This window comes from Cryptomeria japonica, chromosome 9, assembly GCF_030272615.1.
Source record: "Cryptomeria japonica chromosome 9, Sugi_1.0, whole genome shotgun sequence".
Taxonomy (NCBI): domain Eukaryota; kingdom Viridiplantae; phylum Streptophyta; class Pinopsida; order Cupressales; family Cupressaceae; genus Cryptomeria; species Cryptomeria japonica.
The window spans coordinates 695808575-695819050 of NC_081413.1; positions in this window are offsets into that span (position 1 = coordinate 695808575).

Here is a 10476-nt window from a genome sequence, read left to right on the forward strand (position 1 = left end):
AAAGGAAGATGAAGAAAAATGAACCAGACTCTAAAGAAACCGAGTCTGATGAAAAGCCAAAGAAGGCCAGACAGACAAAGAAAATGAAGAAGAATGAACCGGCAACATCCGCACCGGTAAATATTGATATCTCCTCATACAAACCTTTGACACATTTTCAAATGATAGTTAAGAATATTAGGAGAAAATTACTTCATGAATTAGTAGATTATTATGATGATTTCAGTGATGAGGAAAAGGAAGAAGTATTACAGGAAATCATCATTTATTTGTGTAAAAATGACCGGTCACCATCAGAGATTAAATCTCAGACACCGGATTCTTTACTTAAAACATTAGATAATAAATGCTGCATTGCCATTGAAAAAGAACAGGAGATTAGGGAGAAAGTCTTTGCACAATACTTTCCCGACCTCTCAAATTTAGAATTATTTGATGTCCTGGATCAAAATAAAGGTCTCTTCTTCACAAGGAGAAGAAGACTCTGGTTGTTGGAGGGGAGAATTGATGATGTTGAAAAAGATACTCATCAACATATGGATTATGCTATCAACTCTCACAAAGCAAAAATGGCCAACCTCCAAGCGGAAAAAAAACCGGCTATATCCAAACCGGATGAAGTTTTTGATGAGGAAGGAAACCTGGTTGAAGAACCAATCAACACTATTGATGTCGATGCCCTGGATGTAGAAGATGTCACTCAAGACATACCTTCTAAGGGAACAGAACAGAAGCAACAAGCCGAACAGGGTGGTGAGCAAGCTAAGGACACACATGAAGCGGCTCAAGAACAGGAAGAGAAGAAGAAGAGGGATGAAGATGAGAAAAAGAGAAAAGAGGAAGAGAAGAGAAAAGAGGAAGAGGATAAACGAAATGATGAAGAGAAGAAGAAGCAAGAAGAGGAAAGGAAGAAGAAAGAAGAAGAGGACAAGGAAGAAAAGAGGAAGAAAGAAGAGGAAGAAAAGAAGAAGAAGGAAGAGGAAGAAAAGAGGAAGAAAGAAGAGGAAGAAAAGAAGAAGAAGGAAGAGGAAGAAAAGAGGAAGAAAGAAGAGGAAGAAAAGAAGAAGAAGGAAGAGGAAGAAAAGAAAAAGATGGAAGAGGAAGAAAAGAAGAAGAAGGAAGAGAAAGAGAAAGAAGAGGAGAAGAGGAAAGAAGAAGACATGAAAAAGAAAGAAGAGGAAGACAGGGAACAAGAACAAAAGAAAGAAGCAGAGAAAAGGAAGAAGGCAAAAGTAGACAAGGCAATGAAAGCAATGGAGAGCACATAGATGGAGACTCCGAAGGCAACCGGGAGTCAAGCCAAACTGGTTGATATCTCCAGTCCTATCGATCTCCAATCTGCAAGTGAGTCGGAGCTTATGCAAAGCTCGAGGTTTCTCAAGAGCGCCTTGAGATCATTCGCAGGAAAAAGGAACATGACATAATTCAGGCGGTTGTAGACACCCTTACCGGTTTAATCCCCGATACCAATCTTCCTGAAACTGAATCATCACTAGCACAGCTCAAACTACTATGTACTATAGTGGATGATCAGGTGCAGAGCCTGGAAATAGCAGCTGAGGCAAATGTCAAGAAAGAGCACCAAAAGGCTCTTAACATTGCTCTGGTGAAAAAGATGAATGAGCTTCGGTTTGAACTACTAAAAGACCAAAAGGACATAAGGAATGCCTTAGATGAGGGAAACTTTCTACTAAGCAAAATCTGTCAACCTCATCTGTTATGTGATGATGTGCTAGCTAAGAAGCAAAAGCTTCAAATGGACTTATAGTCCTACTTGGGCACATTTAAGACACCTTATGATTCCTTTGCAACATATGGGCAAACCGTTCACCGGTTCCAGATCCAGTCAGCCAAAATGGAGCAAGAGATTAGTACATGATCTAAAGATTTGCAGGAGCTACAACTGGTTTTACTTCCACGTCTGCAAATTCTTCAGAAGTGTTATCTGAACTTGGATGCCTTGATAGTCACGCAGGAGCTGAGCATAGTTGATGCCATGGAGGAACAGGTATACCAGATGCAAATAGAAAAAGAAGTGGCCACCTCCCTACTTGAGTCCTGGTCTCTATCCATGAAACAATTTTTGCAGGACTATAAATCAGTTTTTGACAAGTATTATTCATTGTTGTCATAAACTTTTTATTTTTTTTATGAAATGGAAACAGGGTTGTTCAACGATGCTTTGTCATTGTTGGCAAAGGGGGAGAAGTATTTGTTTTTGGTTTTAAAATTTTGATCTTCTGATACAAGGGGAGAAGTACTCTATCTATTTTGAAGACAAATAGGGAGAAGCATCTGATTTTGAAATTTTGATATATGTTTTGATATAGGCTATATGCTCTGATGTCTCAATGATTATGCTCTGTATGCAACATTGCTATACATTGTGTTGATTAAGGGATAGTGTATATGCTTAGGGGGAGCAATTTTGTTAATGGCAAGTTTTTGTTGTAAAACACTTAGATGTCAAAATTTTATTTTCCTAAGTGTTGCCATCAATGCCAAAGGGGTAGATTGTTGGCATTTTTAATGTTTATGTTGTGATTGTCATTGATGGACACACACTTGTATTGAAATCCCTTTATATGTATGAGCTAGAGCTCAATCGGTATTTGTTCCAACCGGTATGTTGTATTCTAGTCTTTAGACTAGTGATTTTGCAGAATGTGTTTCCCTGTCTGAAGTGACATGTCGACCCCAAGCAGTTCGTAGATCTCAACCGGTACAAGGGAGCAAAGCGGCATAACACATTCTTACCAGTCTTCAATTTTGTCAAACCGACAACCGGTATTTTGTATGAACCGGTAGTACTCTGTGATGAGTTACCAACCGACATTTTGTGACGAGTTACCAACCCACCGATTGATTGACGGTGCCGACACACTGACGATGCTTTTTGTGTCGTGTTAATGAGTATGTCTAGATTCGTTGAACCTAGGAAATTGTAATGTAATCCTATTGGACCGACATGAAATCAGATTCCTTTAAAAGGACATCATGTCTAGGGTTTTGAGTTGTTGTTGTTGTTGCTGAAAGGGTTTATGTTGTGGCTAAGGTTTAAGATGATTGTTGAGTTGTTGTAAGAGGGATCTTATCTGAGAAGATCGAGTTGTAAACAGAAAGAGATAGAGAAGACTAAATTAATGTTGGAGTGCATTAGCAGTGAACTATATTGGATCTAATCAAGCAGTCTGTGCTATAAGATAGATCAAACACTTGTTGAGTACTCACATCTTTGACAAGTCTGTAGCCCTTAACCGGGTAGGCCTCAAAGCCTTTGTAAAATCCTCTAACAAGGTGGTTCACCTCTGTGAATCTAAAATCCTCTAACAAGGTAGTCTTTAATCGGACTTATCTCTTAACAGAGATTGAGATTCCTAATAGGATCTGTTCTGGTGAAGAACATTATAAGACCTTAACTGGTCTGACCTTAACCGGTCTGGTTTCTATTCTGTAGATAGTGACTTGTGAGTTCCATCTCACCATGGTTTGTCCCAGTTGGGTTTCCACATGAAATATCTTGTGTTATGATTGTATTGCTTTTGTGGGTGAATGCTTTATTCGCATTTTGGTTTGCATGTGTGATAATCGGTCTATTTGTTAGATTGTTTTACCGGTTTATCTTCAGATTGTGTAAGTGTTTAAGTACAGAGATTTTTGGCATACTAATTCACCCCCCCTCTTAGTATTCATCAATTTATTGCCTTCAATCTTAGATTTCTCTTTTATTTTGTATTTAAATGCTCAGAACATTCTCCATAAGTCAAGTAATGAGCCACATCGATGAACCATTCATCTTGCAAGCTGACAAATAAAGTTAGTGGCAGTTTGTCTTCTTCTTCCTTGTTTTCAGCTATTAAACGACATAATCCTTGCCCCTGGACTAAATTGGTCGGTCTGATATCTAGATCAAATTCCCGAACCTTTGAAACCCAGGTTGATTTATTATTCATTTCCACCTCCTGCTAAGTCAAGATACTTTTCATAGTGGGGTTTGGTACAAAGACAATTGAATGGGAATGTAGTACATGATACCTGAAATGCTTAACAACTTTAATAACCGCAAAGGCCTGTTTCTCGACTAATGAGTAATTCAATTCATGCTTTTTGAGCGAGACGCTCATGAACACAATAGGGACTTCCTCATTCAGTTCATTCTTTTGTAGAAGAATGACAGGCATTGTGTGTTCTGAAGCATGCCAATACATGATAAAATATCTTTTAAAATAAGGATTTATTAGTGTTGGAGCATGAGAAATTGCTTCCTTTACCTCTTCAAAGGCTTCTTTTGCTTTTTCCTTCCATTTGAAAATCTGCTTTTCACTCATCATCCCTACAATGTGTTTGGTGGTTTCAGCAAAGTCTAGCACAAATCTCCTAAGAAAACTCACTTGCCCAAAGAATGATTTGACACCACTTCTGTCTAACGGAAAACTTAACTGTTGGATAGCTTTTACCTGATCAAGATCTATTTTGATACCATCTTGCAAAACTATATGCCCTAATAGCTTTCCCTCTATAACACAAAAAATTGACTTCTTTGGGTTGAGAGAAATACCATGGTCTCTGCATCTTTGTAGCACAATCTCCAAATCTCTTAGGTGATTTTTCCTTCTTTTAGAGAAAACTGTCAAATCATCTAGATAGATAACTATAGTCATACCAATGAGGTGACCGAATGAGAGATTCATTGCCCTTTGGAAAGTTGCTCCTGCATTTATTAGGCCAAATGGCATACGGTTGTAGGTGAAAGTTCCCCAAGGTGTTGCGAAGGTTGTTTTGTGTTGATCCTCTTTTGCTACACTTATCTGATTATAACTAGAGAAACCATCAAGCATCGACATCATTTCTAATCTAGCAACAGTTTGGAGAATATTGTCCATCGCTAGCAATGGGTAATTATCTTTCAAACTGGACTGATTTGAGTTTCAAAAATCTATACAGATCCTTATTTCTCCATTTTTCTTGCGAACCGGAACAATATTGGACACCCATGTAGAATGGTGAATAGGATAGATAATCCTTGCCTGAAGCATCTTTTCTATTTCTTTGAAAATAGCATCTGCTACCTTGGGATTGTAATTTCTTAATTTATGTCGAAAAGGAGCCACTCCGGGCTTGAGAGGGATATGATGTTGAAACTGACCATTTCTAAAATCTTTCAAATCCTCATAAGACTAGGCAAAGACATCTAAAAACTTTTGTAACAATTTATTAAACAAATGTCTTTCTTTAGGGTTGCAACACTTGCCTAAATTGACCATCTTTGGGTTATTTTCATCACCTAAATTAATCTTTTCATATTCTCCTAATGTATTAGCACTTTTAGAAGTATTTTCTTTGACATACATGTCATTGTGATCAAAGAGGCATTCTAAGGATACCAGGCCTTTTGGAATTCGATTTTCCTTCAACTGAAAAACTTCCTTTTTAGAACTTACCCCAGTATCTGGACAAAACTCATTACATTCATTCTCGGACCCTTCGAAGAAAGAAGAGGAAAACATTTCAGAATTTTGCAAGAACGTATTGATGTGTTTATCATTTCCAAACACTTGCCATAAATTTGAATTGTCTGGTACGTTAGGGCGATATATAACTTCGATCCTATAAACATCTACACCAAAATTTGGATGTGGGAGTAATAAAGATGCCGACACTGCCAAAGAATCAGCACGAGAATTTTGATCTCTAGGAATAGCTTCAGTTGAGAAAGCATCAAAATATTCAATCTCATTCCAGACTCTGTTTCTATAATGTCTAAGCCTTTCATTCTTTATCAAGAAGAGACCTCGTACCTGTTTAACAATTAATTCTGCATCGCCTTTGGCGCTCAACAATTTGATTCCCCTTTTCCTAGCTTTCTCAATTCCTAACAACAATGCCTCATATTCTGCGGTGTTATTAGTGTTTTTAAATTCTAATTTGAACGAAAAAGGAATTTTTTTCACCTTGTGGAGAAATGAGCACCACTCCAGCACCAAATCCAGCTGATGCATAACTCCCATCAAACTCCATCTCCCGCAAGCCTGCAGTACGATCCACTACATCTTCTGGTGTCCCTTTCTTATCATCAGAGAAGAGAAAATGATTGCCAAAATAACATTCTTGATACAATATTTGAGATTTTGGGTCATCAGAGGGAAAAACAATATATTTGGACTTTGGTTCAGGTTGAAGAGCAAATTTTTTCTTACCAATGGGAATTTCTTCCTCAAACCAATCCATTTTAATTTCTCCTCCCAAATCCTTACAGAAAGTCCTTAGCAACATTCCATAACTTGCCGAAATATCAGTAACCAAAATAGTCGACTTCAATCTTTTGTTAAGATGTACTGCTAGAGCAACTTGCGCATCTTTGATTTGACCTAGTAAAGGAATTTGCTTTGAGTCCATTGAATAGTATTTACCAAATGTTTTAGTTGTTGGCAAAATAGCAAGGATATTGAGAAGGTTGTTGATGATTATGGACATAACTGATTAAAGATGTTTTACTGTCTTGATATTATTATTTTGTCATTGATGTCAAGAAATTGATTTTCTAATTCAGTATGATGTTGCCATATCTTAAGAAATATGATATGAAGATTATAAAGAAGTCGGTAAAAACACAGGAAAGAATATGATGAATAAAGGGATAAGTTATTCAATGGGCAACTCTACCGAGTCAGACAATGATGAGATCTTGATATTTTAGATTGTTTTAACATCATACATATGTTGTAAAATGTAAAGGTTAATACTACACTATGTTATCAGGCAAAGAACCTAGTCAGTAAACCCTAAGGAACCTAGTCGGTAAACCCTAAGGTTATCGCAGTTGGTTAATGAAGACAAAATGTCTATCGAGTAAAGTTTAGTATTCATCGAGTTGTAACCGAGCTATAACAGAATGCATTACATGTTTACATGTGATATTTAATGAAAGAAGCTGATGAGCTGGAGCGGATCAATGATTGGCAAGCCGTGGAAGAAGTTTGTTAACAAATCTAAGGCAATGGAAAGTCGGCAAGAAGATCTACAGCTCAGATTGAACCGCATTACCCTAACACAAGTTCCAAGGTAGGGTAAAACATTTTTCAGATCGTAAGATACAATGAACCTGGACAAGATAGAAGATCTGATGGCTATGATTGATCATGGGAAATGTGATCAAGGAGATTAAGTGGTTAGATGATTGTTTATAAATAAGGAACTATTGATAAATAGTGGATGCAGGCAAGTGTATGCATAGGGATGCTACATAGTGATCACCGAGCACAGAAGCTTGAAGACCTGTTGGAATAACAGAGCATTGATGCCCAACAGATAGACAAGAATAGTTCTATGTCTAGATTGTGTTGAACAAATAAGAATCTGCTTTAGCATTTTAGATGTAAAGTTGTAGATAGATTGTATTACTGTTAGCTTGTGAAAGTAATAGGAAATCTCTTAACCGAGTGGACTTAACAGTCTTATAAGTAAATCCTCTAACAAGGTGACATTCTAAATGAGTGTTTGAAATCCTTTGACAAGGTCACTTCTAACAAAGTGAAGATCCTAACAGATCTGAGGGAAATCCCTTAACCGGGTCACATCTAGCAATGTGTTTTGTAATCTTTAACAGGATTGGCTTTTAACCGAGCATACTCTAGAAGAGTATATTTCTTAGTGGGTCCGAAATCCCACAGTGGTTTTTCCCTATTTGGGTTTCCACGTTAAATCTGGTGTTATGAGGTTTATATTATTCATATGCTTTTGAGTTTACATGTTTGACAGTTTTTATTCTATGACTGATATATGTTACCGAGGTTGAATCTGATGTTTTTATTGATGATTAAGTTTGTATGATTCACCCCCCCCTCTCATCTTGTTGGCTATCGGATCTGTACTTATATTAAGTATTAGAACTATCATTAGTGAGTGAAAGATCTAATGCTTTAGCAACTGTAGAAGGTATAATATTATCGGAGGCTCCCGAATCAATGATGCAATTATTAAGTTTATATCCATTGATAAATAAAGACACATAAAATGGCGCAGGCCTTTGATTAAGTACTAATGGTGATTCAATTGGTTCATTAACTAATGACTTTATAATAGTACTAGACAACTCTATAGATTTAGTATCTTTTTCATCTTGTGAGGACTCAAGATTAATCAATGGCATTTTGGTGTATTGCGACTGAGAAATTTCCCCTTGTACATATTTAACTAACTTTTCTAACTCTTTTGGATTCAGCCTAAGATATTCAGCGGGCAAAATATGAATTTTTGATGCCTTACAAAATTCAATAATATCAAAAGATGTATCAGGGTTAGAACGCTTCAACATCTGAACTTATTGAACTCTTGAATCATTCTCTGAGTTTTGGTTCAAAGGTTCTTTGCCTTTACCTAGGGTTTTGGGAAAGGTAGTGGTACCTATATTTTTGGATTGATGCTAACCTCTAGAAAGGATGGCACAAGAAGGGTGTCCAAGGGTCACCAATATATCACCTCCTCTGTCTGAATCTGATTCATACTCCTAGAAGTGTATTCCAGAGTCGCCAAGTTGCCCATGGACTTCTTCTTCTGGACCAAGTTCACATAGCCTCTCTTGTATTTATCATTTGTACATATCGTACCATCTTTGGACAAGAACTACCATCATGATCTTCAGTGAGATGGAAAACACACATATTTTCCTTAAGTGGTGGAGCTTCAATTGCTAATCTTTGTTGAGTCGGAGGTAATTGTAAGGTTTTATTCCCACTTCCCATAGACTGATTAGTAATCCTCCTTGGTATGTCTTGATAAGGTTGTGGGTAAGATGCACTAGCCTTGGGTAATTGTATTTTGAGTGTTATGACATCATTCATCAGCCTTTGAATTACAGGGTTTGAGGAAGTAGAGGGTTGCGCATTAGCCACTTGCACTTCCCTTTTCCATTTTCCTCTAGTAATTAAATCATCTTCTAATTCAATAACGAGTGTTTTTACATCATTTAGAGTTGCAACTCTTTGTCTGCAAATCAAGAAACTTATCTTTGAGGGTATAGAGTTTATGAAGAAACATTTCAAGTTATCATCTGAAGGTTTCTGATTTGCAAGAATTTTATGGACAATTTTATCAAATTTGGCCACAAAATCTCTCATAGATTCAAGGATCTCTTTTTTCAATTGAACTAACTGGGCCAAAAGGGAATGTTCATCTTCTGCAACCTTGAACCTAGCCTCAAACCTAGTTTTCAAATCTTTCCAGTTTGTTATTATGCTATTCAGCAAATGGTAAAACCAATCTGCAACTGCCTCAGTTAATGTCTGTACAAACAACCTTACTACCACATCTTCATGTTGGACAAATATTACACCACATGCAACATTAAATGCATTTAAATGTTCACCGACTGTGACGTTCCCATCACCACTGAACTTAGGCAAATGATCCCTCGCTCCTTTGGGTAAAACATTCAAATTTAGTCCAAGATTTAACGGACCTATTGCAGCTCCCCAAGGGTTGTTGGCTACCATCAAAAGAATGATATTAAGGGGTGTTGGGTTGATTACACTGGGTAAGGTAACACCATGCAAGGTTAGGGCTTGACAAACTGAAGATATAGGAAATGAAGGGGAAGGGGAAGGAGGTCTACTTATTGCTCGTCTCTTGGTGTAAAGGACAACTGAAAATTAAGATTTTGTAATTCCTGAAAGATTGAATCAAATATCCCCTCACGCCTCTGAGACGTAGTGTATCTTCTTGGCTCCAGCTTGTTCACAATGCACAATTTCGGTAGAAATGGATAAACTTTAAATAGTTCACAAGACAGTTCTATATATCCTATAACCAGGCGACCAATCTTATTATTCAACTCCCCAACAGAGTCACCAAAATATGTTGGTTAACAGATTTGCCTTTCTCTAATATTTTTTATAATGACTCATGCATACCCCTGCTAAAAAGAAAAAGAAACCAATAGTTGGGTGAACCGATTATTTGTTTACTCTCTGCATAAGAGTGCAACTCCTCGTATGATATCCAATGAATTTTTATGAAAATTAATCGCAAAGAAATGCACTTTTTACCAAAAAGCGAGAAAGGCTTTCACATCCATTTGTCAACACAACATGAATGCTACGAAATAGTTATTCATAAATGTAAAGTTCACAGACTTTAACTTTGAATATTTCAGTCTTATATAAAACTTATTTCACAAAGTATATTTAATGTAGTATGAATGTTGATCGATACTCACTCATGCCTCAAAGGACAAGGGGGATCATAATCATTCAAACAACAACAAACAACTAATTTCCTTAATCAAATGAATTCACAGACTTATAATTAAGCGGATAAGCAAAGAAATAAAATATTCTGCTCACAAACATATATCCCAATAGAGATTTGTTCTTTCATTCAAACACACAGATTTGAAGGTTGCGCAAAATATATCTGTAGACACCTAAAATTGTCCTATCTAATTAAATAAATATTTTATTTATTTAATTATTTTAAGCC